Genomic DNA, 19,765 nt, shown 5'->3' on the forward strand with positions numbered 1-19,765 from the left:
CCAAGATTGACTGATGCCACAGTTGTAGCTATAGCACCTCCTATAGCTTTAGCCACTCTTGAGATCAGTTTTCAGATTGAAATTAAAGTGACATTCTGCATATGACGCATGATGGGTGGCCAGCTGAGACCTCACAGAGGAACCACTGTGTTCCAGATAGATAAATCTTCACTCCTATATACTTTTGGCCCAGAGGCAGTCGCTACGCATTTCTGGGCATGTTGCCGCTTGCAACACCACTGATGGCTAATATTTAAACAGTTCCTCCGGTTTAGTCTAGTTCAGCTGGGTGTTGCCTGAAAAGCATTCTGTTATAACTTCGCTTGCTGCTGAGATATGATTAATCAGTCACTTGGGTGGTGAGTTTAAACCGGATTCCGTGACTGGCTCTTGGAACTTGGAGGAAGAAAAAAAAACTTTGGCCACGGCAAAAGCAAAACGGAAAGCAGTTCTGTAATTGCAGCCTACAGATATCTGCAGCAATAAATGATTTCCTCTGTCAGTTTGGCCAACCCGTTGCTGGACAAAACTGAAGCGGCTCTCCGGAGAGCACAGACGCCCTTGGACTAAACATACGGGGGGACCCATTAAATATTGTTTTATGCTCCCATTTCCTGAATCAGAAAAATGGTCAGGAAGCAGCAATTCATAGGGACAGTTCCCCTAGTATGGAGAAAGCACTGGAGCATTATGGTACCTGCCATGGAAGGAAGCCTTAGAGTGGACAGCCCATCCAGGACACTGCGCAAGAACTGTATTGCCTCTCTTAAAAAAGAAAAAACAGCAACAGAAGCCTCCAGTGTCATGTAGAAACTGAGCTATGTAATGGCAGTATCCTCATAGTGCTTTTTGCATATACAGTGGTGCCCCACAAGACGAATGCCTCGCAAGACGGAAAACCCGCTAGACGAAAGGGTTTTCCGTTTTTGAGCTGCTTCGCAAGACGATTTTCCCTATGGGCTTGCTTTGCAAGACGAAAACGTCTTGCGAGTGTTCCGATTTTTTCCCGCTTTCCCCCCCTTTTTCTAAGCCGCTAATAGCCTTTTAGCCGCTAATCCGCTAAGCCTTTAATAGCCGCTAAGCCTTTAATAGCCGCTAAACCGCTAATAGCGCTAATCCGCTAATAGGGTTGCTTCGCAAGACGAAAAAACCGCTAGACAAAGAGACTCGCAGAACGGATTAATTTCGTCTTGCGAGGCACCACTGTACAGTGGTACCTCGGGTTAAGTACTTAATTTGTTCCAAAGGTCCGTACTTAACCTGAAACTGTTCTTAACCTGAGGTACCACTTTAGCTAATGGGGCCTCTTGCTGCCGCCGTGCTGCCGGAGCACGATTTCTGTTCTCATCCTGAAGCAAAGTTCTTAACCTGAAGCACTATTTCTGGGTTAGCGGAGTCTGTAACCTGAAGCGTATGTAACCCGAGGTACCACTGTACAAGCTGATCAGGCAGTCACCTACAGCAGTGTATCTCCACCAGGGGAGCATATGAAGATCTCAGAGCAAGGAGGCTGTGTGTGAGTGTGTGTGTTTGTGTGTGTGTGTGTGTGTGTGTGTGTGTATATAAAATAAATAAAAACAAGTACATTCGTACCTTAGAAGTCGAATGGAATCCGTTCCAGAAGTCCATTCAACTTCCAAAATGTTTGGAAACCAAAGTGCAGCTTCCGATTGGCAACTCCTGCAGCCAATTGGAAGCCGTGGAAGCCCCGTCAAATGTTCTGGTTCCAAAGAACATTCGCAAACCGGTTCACTCACTCACCCAACCACTACTGAGACTTAATTTTGTGATGTGCCCTTAAAACACACAAGCACACAATTTCCCAAGCAGACTATAATGAATGGAAATGTAAAAATAACTTCAGAAATATATCACAACCATCATGGCCGGAATGTAGCAGTGGAACGATTCCCGTATTAATAAATATTTGCCTGGAAGAGAGGACTTGAGCTAGTGCACCTGAGTTCATGTGAAAAAGCCAACTACAGCCCATGTCTACCAAACTTCTTGCATTCTTTCTCTTTAGAGTTCTTTACTCGGAGATTCAGACACGGGCAGTTCAATCCACTGCACTGAACCAAGTGAGGTGCAAGCTATTTCACAAGACCGCCATGAACGGCAAGTTTTACCCTGTGCTCATTACTGGTCTTTGCCAAACAGTTCCAAATTGTTCCAGGGCAATCTCAATCTCTGGCACTTGAAGACACTGGAAGACTCTTCCCAGGGTCAATATGATATTAATGAGCCTATAGCAAGAATGAGTTTGGCATCATATCAAATTGATTCCATAAAATATTGAAATGAAAGCCGAAAGCCAAAACAACTCATAAGTGCAGCATCACGTTTTGTAAATGGCACGTTCAAGTGAGAACAACAAACTGTGTGGTTTGAGGAAAGTTTCAGTGATGGGATCCCATATCTTGAAATGAGAATTCTTCTCAAAGAAGAATGAAATTAAACTGTCAGAGGCTTTATTGGCAAATATAAACAAGTCAGTGGTGAATAAAAGCCAGGATCAAATAAGGCAAATGTTGCTTAGATTGATACATTCCTGGATTTATCACTTGCTAAAGATTTCTCTTTAAAGAAATCTTTTTTTTTTTTAGGGATGCAGGTGGCACTGTGGGTTAAACCACAGAGCCTAGGACTTGCCGATCAGAAGGTCGGCAGTTCGAATCCTCGTGACAGGGTGAGCTCCCGTTGCTCGGTCCCTGCTCCTGCCAACCTAGTAGTTCGAAAACACGTCAAAGTGCAAGTAGATAAATAGGTACCGCTCCAGCGGGAAGGTAAACGGTGTTTCCATGCGCTGCTCTGGTTCGCCAGAAGTGCCTTAGTCATGCTGGCCACATGACCTGGAAGCTGTACGCCGGCTCCCTCGGCCAGTAAAGCGAGATGAGCGCCACAACTCCAGGGTCGGCCACGACTGGACCTAATGGTCAGGGGTCCCTTTACCTTTTAAAGATTTATCAAGTTTCACAGGATATGCGAAGGATGGAGAAAGAGGCTGTGTACACATTGTATCTTTGAAACACAATCAAAACACAACCTTTCCCTTAAAGAATTCTGGGCACTGTAGTTTATCCCTCAGTGTTACGATTTTCAGCAACCCTTAACAAGCTACCGTCCCCAGAATTCTTTGAAAGGAAAAATGTGCTTTAAAAGGTACAGCATGGATACCGTCAGAGTCCCTTCGAGACTCCATTTCCTTTCATTGTCTCTTCTGCCCTACTCCCCACCCTGCCTTCCACTGCTGAGACCGTTACGTCAGGCAAGAGCATGCGGTGAAGACAAAGTTCCTTTTTCCAAATCTGTCCCTGCCTTCTATTTCTCTAAACTGATTACGGTCTGAGGGTAGGAATGAACTCAGGGACACAACTGGTGCGAGTGCTTGATATGATTCCTGCCCAGCCCCCAGCCCACCCCCCACCCCCGTTATCCATGCATCAGTTGCAAGAATCAGGATTTGCCCTCTGACAGCAATGAATAACAGTCATTCCCTGAGTCTTGCTTATCTCCTACAACTCAACCTGAGTCACTGAGAATGAAGGCCAACCCCTGTCTGCACCTTTGTACAGTTCTAGGTTCTGATTTTTTGTCCTGCTAAAGAGTGACAGAGTGATGTGTGATGTATGGAAGTGAGAGCTGGACCATAAAGAATGCTGATCGCGGAAGAATTGATGCTTTTGAATGATGGTGCTGGAGGAGACTCTTGAGAGTCCCATGGACTGCAAGAAGAGCAAACCTCTCCATTCTGAAGGAAATCAGCCCTGAGTGCTCACTGGAAGGACAGGTCCTGAAGCTGAGACTCCAATACTTTGGCCACCTCATGAGAAGAGAAGACTCCCTGGAAAAGACCCTGGTGTTGGGAAAGATGGAGGGCACAAGGAGAAGGGGACGACAGAGGACAAGATGGTTGGACAGTGTTGTCGAAGCTACGAACATGAGTTTGACCAAACTGCGGGAGGCAGTGGAAGACAGGAGTGCCTGGTGTGCTCTGGTCCAGGGGGTCACGAAGAGTCGGACATGACTAAACAACTAAACAACAACAACAGGTTCTGCTTTTTTTGTCCTGCTAAAGAGTGACAGATTTTGGAGAAAGAGGGGACCTCTCCAGATGTCTTTTTCATTGCACATTCATGATTATTTGTCCTCATGATGGTATCAGGATGGTTATTAGTGACCTGATTTTCAATATCGTTTCCACCTGCAAGTTTTTGGGTGGACAAATTTCCATGTAGATTTGTCACGTAGATATGTTTCAGCTCTACTTCCGGGCTTGCTTAATTAAGAACTTCCAATTAAGGATTCCATCTCAACAGCACATTTCACCACACAGATTGCACCAATGCATTTAACCAACTACGATAAACATATGGGACTTAGGCTGTGCACACACTATCCCTTCAAAGCCCTTCCTCCACCTCAAAAAATGGGCAGAGTGACAATTCCCAGAAACTACACTACCCAGAATTCTTTGAGGAGGGCTTTGAAGGTGCTTTAACGGCACAGTGCGTATGCAGCCATAGATTACTATATGGTTGATGTGAGCAACCTTGTCACAAAATTGCATTTGCATGTTTGAAAAGAAATCAGGTAAGAGCAGGACAAATTTCTGGACAGCATCCATAAAAAAATCAGTGATGTTGCTCACTTCACACTAGGGCAGTCAATCGAACTGACAAAGACCGTTAGTCAGCAGCTTCTCCTACCTTGAAACCAGCTGTTTTGTTTCAGCTACGCAGGGTGTATTGGATGAGATATGCCTGGAGAGATTTTTTTGAAATTTTCTTTGCCCTTTAAACAGCTGATCCACATGCCACACCACAAAATGCCCTTGAAAAACCCCATCAGTTCTCTCAAAGCAGAGTGTCATGCGGTATTGTATGTGTGTGTGCATGGGCGTAGCCAAGATTTATGTGGGGCGGGCAGGACTTTTGTTTGGGGAGGGCAGAACCAAGCTATCTGAGACATGATTTGTCAGTTAGTTAAGTATTTTTATTTATTTACTTGATTTGGGGGGCAGCTGCCCCCCTGCCCCCCATGGCTATATGCATGTTTGTGTGCGGGGGGGGGGGGGCTGCTATTGAGGTTTGAAAGTCTAACGCCCATCCACCCCTTTTGTGTGCCAATATTGTTGTGCGGTTCTCTTTAACATAGACGAACGCTGCATCAACATGGAAGAAACCCTCGCTTAACAATCCAAGTCAATATACTGTATGTTTACTTGGAAGTAAGTTTCACCATGTTCAGTGGGATTATACCCATGTTAGCATCCACAGTAGTTTTCCCAGTAGTGATGTATGGAAGTGAGAGCTGGACCATAAGGAAGGCTGATCGCCGAAGAATTGATGCTTTTGAATTATGGAGCTGGAGGAGACTCTTGAGAGTCCCATGGACTGCAAGAAGATCAAACCTCTCCATTCTGAAGGAAATCAGCCCTGAGTGCTCACTGGAAGGACAGATCATGAAGCTGAGGCTCCAGTACTTTGGCCACCTCATGAGAAGAGAAGACTCCCTGGAAAAGACCCTGATGTTGGGAAAGATGGAGGGCACAAGGAGAAGGGGATGACAGAGGACAAGATGGTTAGATAGTGTCCTTGAAGCTACCAGCATGAGTTTGACCAAACTGCGGGAGGCAGTGGAAGACAGGAGTGCCTGGCGTGCTCTGGTCCATGGGGTCACGAAGAGTCCGACACAACTAAACGACTAAACAACAAGCATCTACAGGATGCTTACCCTTCTTTACCCTTCTCAGGCTGCAGTCCTAAGCATACTTGGAATTAAATTGCACAGAAATCAATGAAGAATCAAGCAAATAACAAGCTGAAGGGCAAAGTGCTAACCTGAAATCCCATGCATACTTCACTGGGAGTCAGCCTCATTGAAAGCAGAGGACGTTATTTCCAATTAGACATTAGCCACTCCTTAGCGAGAGATTCCAGCAGAGATTCATGGAGGGTTTCTTTTGTTTTGTTTAATTTGCAAATATGCAATCAGAGGATAGTGTGTGGAGGCAAAGTACTCTCTTACGAATGGATAGCACAGCTGCTAATCCTGCATCAGATTTGCAGAGATTTAAGAATGTATGCACACTGTACCAGTGGCGTAGCATGGGTTGTCAGCACCCGGGGCAAGGCAAGTAACTTGCGCCCCCTAACCCGTGGATTTGCGCCCCCTAACCCTAACCCCCAGATGTTGCGCCTGGTGCGGCCGGCCCCCCCTGCACCCCCCACGCTACGCCACTGCACTGTACCAGTTCCAGAAACACAGTTTCAGCCAATCTGAGTAACAAACTGGGTCTCACACTAAAATTCTAAGTGCACACTTTCTCCCGCTTTCCCCTTCTTTCTCTCCCTCTCTCACACAAAGAGCAGATTTTAGAACCTGACAACTTTAGAAAGCTGTTTTCCTTTTTTTAAAAGAGAGAATTTCTGGCTCTCGAGGCTGCAAACCCATGCTTGGAAGTACGTGTGTTTGTGACATCTGCTAAAACCGCAGCAGCCGAAGGAGAAGCTGCAGAAGATTATTAGTGGGGGGGGGGGGTTACATCCTCTCCCTCTATCAGAATCATCTATGCAAAATAATTTACAGAGATGTGCTCACTTTGCACAGCACATACAGGCTTTCAGAAGTCAGCCTTTTCCAGTGCAGAAATCCAGAGTCTTGTGGGCAGTTACTAATGCTACATGCTTGCTGCTTGCTAGGACAAACGCTGCAATGCAGCAGTGGCTGGGCAGCACCAGTGCGAGTCACATGACCAATGCATGTGCCCATGCGGTGACTGCTGGAGTTCATGGCCTGGGCTGCCTGCAACTCTGCCTGCTTGTTTGGGGAGGGGCTTTTCCTAATGAAATGTCTGCGACGCACAACGAGACTATAACTAGGTAAGACAGCCAAGGCCAGTAACGAGCAAGCAGGGCTGGTGCCAGCTGCTGTGATACCCCCTGCCCTCCAGCAGCTGCTGCCTGAATTCAACCACCTCATTTGGCCTATTCAAAACACCAGAACAACAACAACAACCCACCCACCAAACCACTTCTCTTTTTTCCAGCCCACAACATGCCAAGGGCGACAATAAGAGTTGTGGTGTGTGCTCACTGTCTTCTAAACTGGGACTGGTGATCTCATTTCTTGCAGTGTCTCATTATTATGGAGCTCAGCCAAGCCATTCCCATCTATACTTTGTCCAGGGCTTTCAAAGGACTGCTAAAATTGGTGATGTGTTTTGCCACTGAAATTGCAGATCCACCAGTAAATTTGACCTCAGGGCTGCTGTGTTGATCCTCTGCAAAAAAACAAACAAACACAGCATGGCCTAATAAAACCAAAGCACCAGGTTTGGAGGGGTAGGGGAGCCCAGCTGTTTTGACTGATGTCTATAGATGAGATTAAACAGCTTTAAGATTACTTTGTTCATCCCTTTCCACGGCTGACCCACTCTGTTCTGTATTTTGTCATTCCCAAAGGGAGAAGGGAACATTTGTAAGTGCAAGCTAAAAACACTGTACACTTAATAAAGAGATAAAAATTAAAGCATTTATTTAATCCTGTTGCAAACTGGATGGGTTTTCAGCTCCAGATGGTGTCCGTGACAACACAGAGCGGGGTGGAGTGGGGTGTTATTCAACTAGGAGCAAAGGAAAAAGAGAGGTGGGCGAGACACATTCATTTCTGTACCCTGCCTCATCCACAAACTTCTTCACCACTTCCACCATTCTCTATCCATTTCAGAGGCCTGTACCTCAGGCAGAACAATAAGAATCTCAAGTGGAGAAATAGGTAAAGGTCAAGGGACCCCTGACCGTTAGGTCCAGTCGTGACCGACTCTGCGGTGCTCATCTCGCTTTGTTGGCCGAGGGAGCCGGCGTTTGTCCGCAGACAGCTTCCAGGTCACGTGGCCAACATGACTAAGCCGCTTCTGGCGAATCAGAGCAGCACACAGAAACGCCATTTACCTTCCCGCCGGAGCGGTACCTATTTATCTACTTGAACTTTGACGTGCTTTCGAACTGCTAGGCTGGCAGGAGCAGGGACCGAGCAACGGGAGCTCACCCCGTCGCGGGGATTCGAACCGCCGAACTTCTGACTGGCAAGTCCTAGGCTCTGTGGTTTAACCCACAGCGCCACCCGCGTCCCCAAACTTCTTCACCACTTCCACCATTCTCTATCCATTTCAGAGACCTGTACCTCAGGCAGGACAATAAGAATCTCAAGTGGAGAAATACTTGCCTGCAAAGCAGAGTTTGGAGTTTTATGGATGCTTTAGTTGAGATTCCTGCATTTTAGGGGGTTGGACTAGATGACCCTTGGGATACCTTTTAACTCTACAATTCTATGGTTCTATTCTATGATTCTAATTCAATGGGAGGTTTTAGCCTTCTTTAAGCATTTTAAATTCAAATCCGTGGAGGGCCTATGGGATCATATGTCATGTGCCACCCCTGCTTCCTCCACCCTGACCTTCCTGCATTCTGAGCGTGCTTGGCTGGACACACTTACCACCCTCCCTGCACAGTCAGGTTTCCTGAACCCAGGGGATATTGTGGGCCAGTTGTTCCTGAAAAAAGTGCCCCCAAACAAAGACTTGTGGCAGGACTTGAATTTGCAGTTTGGGGCAGGGGAGGAAGGAGGCTGGCTCAGGGACAGAAAGAGTAAAAAAAGGGGATGCGTGGTATGCCAGTGGCAAATCAGATCTGATCCTGGAATTGTGTCTTGAGGCCCTTTGTGCAGCTTCGGAGACTGATTTGGCACTGGAGTGAGAGTTTGGAGCCTCTGATCCACAGCCAGACAGGAGACCAAAGAGAAATCGAAGGGTTTTACGAAGACTAAACCTGCTGACCAACTTGTACCAAGGCCTTTGTGAAACCCCAAAACAAAAATAATAATTTATTATGTATAACCAGCCCATCTGACTGGGGTTCCCCAGCCACTCTGGGTGGCTTCCCAAAAAATATTAAAATACTGTAATACATCAAATATTAAAAGCTAGCCTAAACAGGGCTGCCTTCAGATGTCTTCTAAAAGTCTGGTAGTTGTTGTTCTCTTTGACATCTGGTGGGAGGGCGTTCCACAGGGAGGGCGCCACTACCGAGAAGGCCCTCTGCCTGGTTCCCTGTAACTTGGCTTCTCGCAGTGTGGGAACTGCCAGAAGGCCCTCAGAGTTGGACCTCAGTGTCCAGGTAGAACGATGGGGGTGGAGACGCTCCTTCAGGTATACTGGACCGAGGCCGTTTAGGGCTTTAAAGGTCAGCACCAACACTTTGAATTGTGCTTGGAAACGTGCAGGGAACCATGCAGGGAACTCTAAGTGGTTTTGGATGATGTACAGGCCAAATCCCAAATATTGTTTAATGTTGTAACTTGTTGTGGATTCCCCATTTCCCCAGAGCTGAAGGTCTAAAGACAGTTCTTCAGAAATGCAACACTAGCAGTTTCAGCTAAGTCAGCTAGAAGCCCTTCTTCCTCCCTCCTATGTCCCCATACCTCTTCTTCTCCTTCCTCCACCTCTTTCCTTTTTCCCCTCTGTCCCTTTAAATTTGCAAAATTGCTGCTTCTCACACACATGCCCAGCAGTGCACACATCCAAGACTCTACCCATCAGGTTAATTGTCCACCGGGCGGGTGGGCATCTAGACCCATTAAATAAGCATCAAATTTCTTTTGTCCAAGGCCCTGACCACCCATTCACAGTGATGAAGCGAGCCAAACACAGAACAATATCTGTAATAAATGCTTCATTGTACTATTGAACATAATTCCAGTGATGCCTCAATTCAAGGCAGACATTGACAAATTGGAAAGAATTTGGAGAAAGATAAAAGGACAATGCAAAGTCTAGAAGGGAAGCCAGCTGGAGAATCGAATGAAGGAATCGGGTGTAATTTGCCTTTGGTAAAACGAACGGCACACTGAGGTTAGAGAACATGTTGCAGTTGAACAATATTAGAAGCCTGAAATAAGAGGGGGGGAAATGTTGACCATAACTACTGAGATCAGGCCAAGGAACAATGAGTTTCTAATTAAAATAATACAGTTTGAAATTGTTAGGCAAAACTTAGCTGTGTTCAGTTCAGCAGCTGAGTGGAAAGGTGGCAAGATAATTTCTTTTGAGTTGGAGAGTTACAGGACGCTCTGGTTTAATGGAGGTGTACACACCAAACATTTAAAGCACGCAGACACACGCATCCCACTAAGTCCAGGGAACTGCGATTTTTTAAGGGTGGTAGAAATTGTAGCTCTGTGAAGGCTAAAATATAGTGCCCAGATTTTTGTGTGTGTGCAGGGCGTACTCACAGGGCAGTTTACATGTGTGAACTTAGCCAATGATTTCTATGAATGAAATCACTTGCAGCTACATTTTACAAGTAAGGGACGCGGGCGGCGCTGTGGGTTAAACCACAGAGCCTAGGACTTGCCGATCAGAAGGTCGGCGGTTCAAATCCCCGCGATGGGGTGAGCTCCTGTTGCTCGGTCCCTGCTCCTGTCAACCTAGCAGTTCAAAAGCACGCAGTGCAAGTAGATAAATAGGTACCACTCTGGCGGGAAGGTAAACGCCGTTTCCATGCGCTCCTCTGGTTCGCCAGAAGCAGCTTAGTCATGCTGGCCACATGACCCGGAAGCTGTACGCCGGCTCCCCCGGCCAATAAAGCGAGATGAGTGCTGCAACCCCAGAGTCGGTCACAACTGGACCTAATGGTCAGGGGTCCCTTTACCTTTACATGTTAAACGTGCCTGCACAATCAGGAGCTTACTAAACTCAGCATTACACTCCTATTTTCAGAATGTGAAGAAAACAAGAGAAGCAATTCTCAAGTAATACAATGGGTATTGGGAGGTTTCAAACTCAGGGTCTTCCTTCAGGTTTCTTATATACACCAAAATAAAAAAGTTCCTTCCAGTAGCACCTTAAAGACCAACTAAGTTAGTTCTTGGTATGAGCTTTCGTGTGCATGCACACTTCTTCAGATACACTGAAACAGAAGTTGCCAGATCCTTCTATATAGTGAGAAGGTGGGGAGGGGTATTACTCAGAAGGGTGGTGGGAATGGGTGATTGGCAGATAGCTGAGATGAGCCTGTTGACGACTCTTAACGACTGCACTAGGTCTTACAGGAAAAGGCAAGGGGTGAGAAGGTGAAAAATGGCTTAGTCATGTATAATGAAATAAGAATCCAATGTCTTTGTTCAGACCAGGTCTCTCCATGGTTTTAAGTTTGGTAATGAGTTGCAATTCAGCAGCTTCTCTTTCCAGTCTATTTCTGAATACACCACTCGCTCTTCCCCTCCTTCCACTGCTCTACCTCTGTGCTTTTAGCCCACCAGGTTTTGTACATCTGGTCATCTCTTATTCAGCTCTGAAGTGGGCTTAGCTACCCACCCCTGCAGATCCTCCATCTACAAAGCCTATACAGAGCCTAAGTGTTAAGTTTTAATCCAACTCAGACTGATATATTCCTTCTCACAGAAGCCAGGCTGGGAACATTTTGTTGCTGTCAAGCTTTGTTCCTTGATCAAGCCGCAATTTGGAATGTTAATGGACATTCCTCAGCATCTCTCTGACTCAACCAATCAGCATCCAAAGTTTCCCTGGCACAAAGGAAATGCAATATAGATTTCCGAGATGATTATATAACTCTCCAGTATTACTGTAGATCATTGCAGGCCTGTACTGTACCAGGAACTAAGCTGGCTCCGAATGCAGAAGAAATGTAGAAAGCGGAAGCCAGCCAAGTTTGTGGCGTAAGATTACCGTGCAGAGCCAAGTTTAATCAAGGGATTACGGTAACAAAGTCATTGCTCAGCCAATGGAATGAGTACAAACTGGGTTACTATTTCATTCCCAGACTTCTAGTGTCATCCTATGCACAAGAGAAAAAGATCCCTGCAGAATTTGTGACCCACCTGACTAACACACTTCTAATATGGCAGGCCATCGGCGACACAATAAATGTATTTTTGCAGTCTACTTGAGATTACAAAGCAAAATAAATCAAGAGGGTTATCAAACACTTGACAAGGCACAATGCATGGTTTAGAGCAGAGATGGGCAGCCTGTTGATCAACTCCCATCAGCCCCAATCAACATGGCTTGTAGTCTGATGATGGTAGTTGTAGTCAATGGAACTTACCCCAGGTAAGTGTGTGTATAGGCCTGCAGCTGGAGTGAGCTCTTGCTACTGCTCTATTTCCTTCCCTTGCAAACTCAGCTTTTGAGTAGCGCCGAGGGTTCCACTCCCCATTAAAATTCTGCCCCATGACAAAACAAAATCCCATGCAAACCAAAACTTAGCGATGTGTATAAATTATGCAAAGGGAAAAGATCTGCATTGTTAAAATTTTGCTTGTATATTTACATATGCATTATTTTACTCCTACTCAAGGAGGAGAGCAGGGGGGGGGGCAGGGAGTACACCACCCAGAACTCCGCCCTAGGGCAACGTGCAAGATACTCAGCCACAGTTTCTGCTTCTGATGCTTTGATAGGCTTCAAAGCATGTCAGAGATGCCTACTCGCACAACTACAATGGATAGGAAATAATGCTTACTTTTCCTTAATTATTTTTGTGGGGTGGGGAGGAGGAGACAAAGCTGAGATTCACAGCTTGCTACAATTCTGCACTCAGTACTATATCAACTTGTGTGGAATCACAGAATAGTCAGCTTTCAGGCAGCTCCCTCCTTCCTCATTGCCTTAGTTCTCTTCTTGAGAAACTGCACAGCTGCAGTTTCCTAGTTAAGAACTTGCTCTCTCCTGCAGGCATTGCAAGCAACAGATGACATTTCTGGATGTGCTGAAGCTCAGTGGAAGTCTCGCTCATGGGCCATCTCCTAGTAGAGAGGCCAGATTTTTTAAAAAACACAAAAACGGGATTTTTCAGCAGGTGTTGCTTGCTTGACAAACTACACCTGCTGAAACTCCCCCTTCTATACCATTGTTAAAGTGGTAGGAGTCCGGCCCTTTTTTGCTTTTAGCTGACCACAGACATCACTGATTCTATGGGGATCGTTTTTTGAGCATAGCCAATGCTTCTCTTGCAAAAATGCTTCTCTTAGGGGAAGACTCTGTAATACAAGTCCACCTGGTCTGGCAGGGAAAGCTGCTTCCATCTCTGGCTAGGAACATTCCCCCTCGGAAGCGCATATGCGAAGAGTTTCCTGAGCCAGTCTAGGAAGGAAAAAGTGCCCAATGCACTCTGCACCACCTGTACCTTAGCATTTCCTTTACCTTCCAGGATGCCCAACACGGAAAGGAGGAAGTGGTGGTGATTCTCTGGAGGTGTTAAGAATGCAAAATACTGAGCAGTTCTCTGTGTACCCACTAGGTTTCACTGACTACATCACAAAACTCAAGAAGCGTGGCAAGAGCATGAGTGGATGTTTGTGTCTCTCTGCTTTTCAATTTAACCCACAGTGGCAGGACAAGAGAGAAGGGAAGAACAGAGAAAACTGTGGAGGATAAGCAGCTGCCTTCTCTCCCCCATCAGATGGAGATTAGGGCTGCAATCTGACCCATTTAGCTGGGAGTAAGTCCCATGGAAATCAATGTGACCCAAGTAGAAATGCCTGGGCTTGGGGACTGGTAAGTTGAATAAATACATTCACAGACCTTTCAACATTAAACATGCTGAAATACCGTATTTTTCGCTCCATAGGATGCACCCGGCCATAGGACGCACCTAGTTTTAGAGGGGGAGAACAAGAAAAAAAATTATCTCACTCTCTGCGCAGCGCCCTCTCAGCGAAGCCAGGAAAGCAAGAGGGATCGGTGCGCACCGATCCCTCTCGCTCTCCTGGCTTCAGCCAAAGCAACACGAAGCCTCCGGAGCGCAGCAGGAGCTCGGCTTTAGGCAGCTATCCCTGAAGCCAGGAGAGTCTTGCTCTCCTAGCTTCAGGTGGCTATCTTTCCCATCTTCCCCTTAAACATGAAATAGCCCCCCTTGTTGCTTGTGTTTTACAAAAGTTCATGTTACACGACCTCAGTTGGCCCTGATGGAGGAATGACGACAGGGCAGCTTCCCAGAACCAGATCACATCAACGTGCTTCTCGAGAACTCTCAGTCAGGAATTCTGTTACATCAACCTCATCTCAGTGTAAGTCACTGAAGCGTGGGCTTTTCATCAGTATAACATGAACAAGCTTGTTTCAAACAGTTACTGAAAAACTGTACGGAGGTCAGCGTTCAGACGCACCCTTTCACAGCGGCACTCTAGGAGTGTTCCACACAAGAACTTTCTACTTTAGCTTCTCCTCAGTTTCCCATTTTCAAGTTAGTATCTGCCTGAGCAATCCCAAGTGGGGAAATCTGCCAGGGAGTAGATCAATGCGTTGGTAATATGCCCATGCAAATCTCACTACATCCAAACCCTGTAAGGCAAGGGGTGGGAGAAGCCGTTGCTGGGAAAAAGAAAACAAGCAAAGACATACAGAAGAAACACATCCCCATTGCAGCCCTGCCCATAGCAGCCAGTCCAGATGCAGGTCCCAGCATGTATAGCCATGCCATCTACAATGCACACACCTGCAAGGCACCCAAACAGCACCATAAACACACATGGCAGCAGCACCCCGACTGCAGGTAAAGGTAAAGGGACCCCTGACCATTAGGTCCAGTCGTGGCCGACTCTGGGGTTGCAGCACTCATCTCGCTTTATTGGCCGAGGGAGCCGGCGTACAGCTTCCGGGTCATGTGGCCAGCATGACTAAGCCGCTTCTGGTGAACCAGAGCAGCAGATTTCTCGAGAAGCACATTGATGTGATCTGGTTCTGGGAAGCTGCCCTGTCGTCATTCCTCCATCAGGGCCAACTGAGGTTGTGTAACATGAACTTTTGTATAACACAAGCGACCGGGCGGGGGGTATATTTTAGGTTTAAGGGAAAGATGGGAAAGATATTTCAGCATGTTGAAAGGTCTGTGATTGTATTTATTCAACTTACCAGACCCCAAGCCCAGGCATTTCTACTCGGGTCACATTGATTTCCATCGGACTTAGTAAAGGTAAAGGGACCCCTGACCATTAGGTCCAGTCGTGACCGACTCTGGGGTTGCGGCACTCATCTCGCTTTATTGGCCGAGGGAGCTGGCGTACAGCGTCCGGGTCATGTGGCCAGCATGACTAAGCCGCTTCTGGCGAACCAGAGCAGCACACGGAAACGCCATTTACCTTCCCGCCAGAGTGGTACCTATTTATCTACTTGCACTTTGACGTGCATTTGAACTGCTAGGTTGGCAGGAGCAGGAACCGAGCAACGGGAGCTCACCCCGTCGCGGGGATTCGAACTGCCAACCTTCTGATCGGCAAGTCCTAGGCTCTGTGGTTTAACCCACAGCGCCACCCGCGTCCGACTGCAGAGAAATCATTAAATTTTACCGTGGCTGTAGGTACCTGCCCTCACTGAATGCACAACAAAATAAAAAAGTTCCTTCCAGTAGCACCTTAAAGACCAACTAAGTTAGTTCTTGGTATGAGCTTTCGTGTGCATGCACACTTCTTCAGATACACTGAAACAGAAGTTGCCAGATCCTTCTATATAGTGAGAAGGTGGGGAGGGGTATTACTCAGAAGGGTGGTGGGAATGGGTGATTGGCAGATAGCTGAGATGAGCCTGTTGACGACTCTTAACGACTGCAATAGGTCTTACGGGAAAAGGCAAGGGGTGAGAAGGTGAAAAATAGCTAGTCATGTATAATGAGATAAGAATCCAATGTCTCTGTTGAGACCAGGTCTCTCCATGGTTTTAAGTTTGGTAATGAGTTGCAATTCAGCAGCTTCTCTTTCCAGTCTATTTCTGAAACTCCTTTGTAGTAAAACAGCTACTTTGAGATCTTGTATAGAATGTCCTGGGAGATTGAAGTGTTCTCCTACTGGTTTCTCTGTTTTGTGATTCTTGATGTCTGATTTATGTCCATTTATTCTTTGGCGTAAGGTTTGGCCTGTTTGTCCAATATAGAGAGCTGAAGGACACTGTAACTATTAACGCACAACGTCAGAGAAGTCAATGCAAACAGAAGAAAATAAAATTTCAGTGCCAAGGCAGAACCAATTACACAGCCACAACAGGGAGAGGAGAAGAGCAAAGCCCCAAAGATGCTCCTATCTCTCACTGCATGCTCCATAGAGCACTTGCAAGCACCTACAGAGATATGGTAAGGAGCGGCCGAGCAGCCAGGAGAGGGGACGCAAAGTAAGAGGCAAGGTGCCAATGAGCAAAGATACACCAGGCATGAAGAAAGCAGGCAACACCACACCTGCTGGTACGAAGTTTGGGCATGGAAGATGTTGGGATACTTCCAGGGAGACAAAGTCCATCATGGCCCCCAAGCCGTCTCCGGACGTCCATCGATCTCCCGTAGACACGCAGTATCAGCAATTAGCGACACGAGCTTCCAGAAATAGCTTGCCACATTCCAGAGCTCATGTACGCTCTATCAGCAGATAATGCACAGCGAAAGATGCACGCAGGAGAGTATTATTTACAAGTTTATTCAGCGTTGGTCAGAACAAAGAAAACATGACTGCCAGCTTCAGTGTCTCTGACACACAGAGAGAAACGAAAGCTTAGACACAACAGAAACATCCTGTGAACAGGAAATACGCAGACTTTGTGACTCACAAAGCCTGCTCCCTTTTAAGGTGGAACAGAAATATCCTAACATAAGATGCCAAGGGGAGGGCCCTGCAGGGGTTGTGGCAGCTTCTGCCCCCAGCACCATGGTTTCCCCTTCATACCACCACCACTCTTGGGAACTGGGGTTCCATACCATTCCTTCCCACTCATAGGTCGCAACCCAGCAAGAGTGTCAAGGTCCAGGAGCCCAGGTATCTCAGATGCCCACTCAGGAATGCGACTCCCAACCCCTCAGCCCTAGAGGGGACCAATGGGTCCACTGAGATGCTTTGAATATCCACTTGGCAGGAAGGCTGCTTGCCCCACAGACAAACAGTGGGGCAAAGGGGGTGGGAAGAAGACACATCCCTTTCATGCTCATCCATGGTTGGCAGCTTCACCAAAGCAACTGGGCAGATCCCAGTATCAAGCCAGGGCAGGGAGCTGTCCAGCATGCCAGGGCCTGAAGACACAGCCGTATGGGAGCAGGCGGTAATGCACACACTCTGTCAAGAGGGGAAATGCTATGCTCATGTAGGGGCACAGCTGCCTGCTGCAGCAAGGAACTTTCTTCCCCTAACTCCTCCCAGCTGGCAGATCTGGTGGTTTGGTTTTGCTCTGTTCCTTCCATTAATACTGGCTTGTGTTTTTGGAGAGCACTTTTGTTTTAAGGCTTCGCTTCTTGGTAACTGGCACGCATTCAGATTTAATTGACGTTCTTTGGATGCCTACCAAATCTTTGTTTATGTTGATCTGCTGCAACGTTTCAGGCTACATATACAGCAGACAGCCCAGGAGTGTAGCAGTGCCAGTAGCTTGCGACTGCACAAATTAGTCAATGTCCCGCCTCTGTTCAATAAGTGCATTTAAGGACAAATCAAACACAGCAACAGGGGGGTGATGCTCTTCCACTGTAAACTACTTAAGTCATTTCAGTTGACTTTCCACACTTTGGGAAGAAGAATGCTTTTTGCGTGTGTTCACCCAGCTATGTTCCATTCGCCCAATGGGTGGGAAACTGGATTTGGCCTGAGGGCTGCATCCAGATCTAGCCCACCTTCCATGAGTCATTTTCGACAGGTGAGCAGGGCCACTCACCTGTCATTCACCTCAAAGCTTAAGAAGAGCCTGCAGGATCAGGCCAAAAGCCCATCTAGTCCAGTATCCTGGGATAGTTCAGTCAGTAAAGCAGGAAGGCTCTTAATCTCAGGGCTGTGGGTTTGAGCACCGCATTGGGCCAAAAGATTCCTGCATTGCAGGGGGCTGGACTAGATGACCCTTGTGGTTCCTTTCCAACTCTACAATTCTATGGTTCTATGGTCAGCCAGGTGCCCATTGTAAGCCCGCAAGCGGGACAAGCATAACAGCACTCTCCCTACCTGAGATTCTAGCAACTGGTCAGAGGCATATTGCTTCTGACTGCGGATGTCATCAATCATCAGTTAATTCAGAATTCTAACAGGCTTATTTCTCATCTTAGCACTGTATTCCCATAGCACTAGGGTTGGAGATAAGACTCTGCTGCCTCTTAAAGAGCAGGCAGAGGCTTTTTGTGATTGCTGTCTTTTTTAAAACTACCTGCTGCCTTTGAAAGACTAGGCAGGGAATGTGATCCCAATGAAATTTCTCTGCTGCCTATTCAAATTAACTGCGGGAGTGACTCGGTGACATAGTCACATAGGCAGGAAAGAGAAAATTCACTTGAACCATTTTTAAAACTCGATTTTAAATATCGTTCAAAAATTTGTGCTAAAGCACTATGGGTGAACTTTAAGCAGGTAAGAGAAAATGTTTTAAGATGGGGGGAAAATAATATGCGGTGACAAAATGGCACTGACTAGAAAACTGGAAGGCAGTGATAGTGATTCCCCCCCCCCTTAATCACTTTTAAATTTTGTACTAAGGCACTATGATGCTGGTATTTTAATAATTCTTAAGAAGATGGGGTGGAAACTTGCAAGCTAAATATCAATTAAAAAAACACATAGCTAAAATGGCACCAACCTGAACGGTAACAAGAAAGGTAGGCCGAGACACAGGTGGTAGGTCTTGCAACCACACCTCTGAAAGAAGATGGAGGAGGAGACCTTAAGGACAAACTCTTACTCCACTTTCATCACAAATATTAACAAGAGTAGGAAGTGTGGCTAATTTTAAATACAGCTAAGACTTCACGGTGGCTTCAACTGAACTTCCCATCCCTTCCGAAGTTGTTGTTGGGCTTTTTCGGTCCAAGACGCCACCTAGTGGGGAACATGCTTTCTGAAAGCAGGAAGATAAGGGTCTGCAGGATGTGCTTGTAGGGAGTTGGGAAGGCTCAGAGTGCTGCCTGGACCCCACCATACACTTGATTGGCAGGCTGGCAGCTGGAATATTATTTATTATTATTATTATTATTATTATTATTATTATTATTATTATTATCATCATCATCATTAATACCCCGCCCATCTGGCTGGGCTTCCCAGCCACTCTGGGCGGCTTCCCCAAAAAAATATTAAAATACTGAAAGCATTCTGTTATATCCTATCCATGCAAAATGCTATCCATGCAAAACCTAGCCATACATGCAAAATCACTCCATGCTGCTGCCCTCAAGTGATGACCCTACATGCAAACACGACGGGAAGCGCATAAGAAGTGAATTCTTTCCCTCAAAGAATTCTGGGCACTGTGGTTTACCCTCACAGAATCACAATTCCAAGGAATGCTTAACAAGCCACAGTACCCAGAATTCTTTGAAAGAATGAATGTGCTTTAAAGGTGTAATGCGTCCAAAGCCATTGATGCAGCAGAGAATGCGATGACATCACCAGCAGCGTACTAAGATTCAGCTGCCAGTCAAGTGGGCTCCTGTTCACAGAATGGAGAGAGGGTGCCATTTTAGCCTTTGGTTCCATCTTTGGGCTGGCCCTGCATGTGGGTCAGCGGTACTGATACATGATGTTCTAGTTCTAGCCAGACACCACTTAGCACAGAGTACAGGGTCAGATTTAAGGTGCTGGTTTTGACCTTTAAAGCCCTTCACGGCCTAGGACCCTCGTACCTACGGGACTGCCTCTCCCGGTATGCCCCACGGAGAGCCTCAAGTCCATAAGTAGCAACACCCTAGTGATCCTGGGCCCTAAGGAAGTTAAATTAGCTTCAACCAGAGCCAGG

At 46.6% G+C, this 19,765-nt stretch overlaps 1 long non-coding RNA gene across 1 annotated transcript in view; it reads right to left on the minus strand.

Moving 5' to 3' along the window:
• Nucleotides 1–7,514: 7,514 nt before the first annotated feature.
• LOC310696497 overlaps nt 7,515–19,765 on the minus strand; it is an 18,674-nt gene continuing 6,423 nt past the window's right edge. The window contains exons 3-4 of the long non-coding RNA XR_014520571.1: nt 18,611–18,669; nt 7,515–7,627 (exon numbers count right to left, since the gene is read on the minus strand). This is a non-coding gene — a long non-coding RNA (uncharacterized lncRNA). The remainder of the gene's footprint in view (nt 7,628–18,610; nt 18,670–19,765) is intronic.

This window comes from Podarcis liolepis, assembly GCF_965112155.1.
Source record: "Podarcis liolepis genome assembly, chromosome: 17".
Lineage (NCBI taxonomy): Eukaryota > Metazoa > Chordata > Lepidosauria > Squamata > Lacertidae > Podarcis > Podarcis liolepis.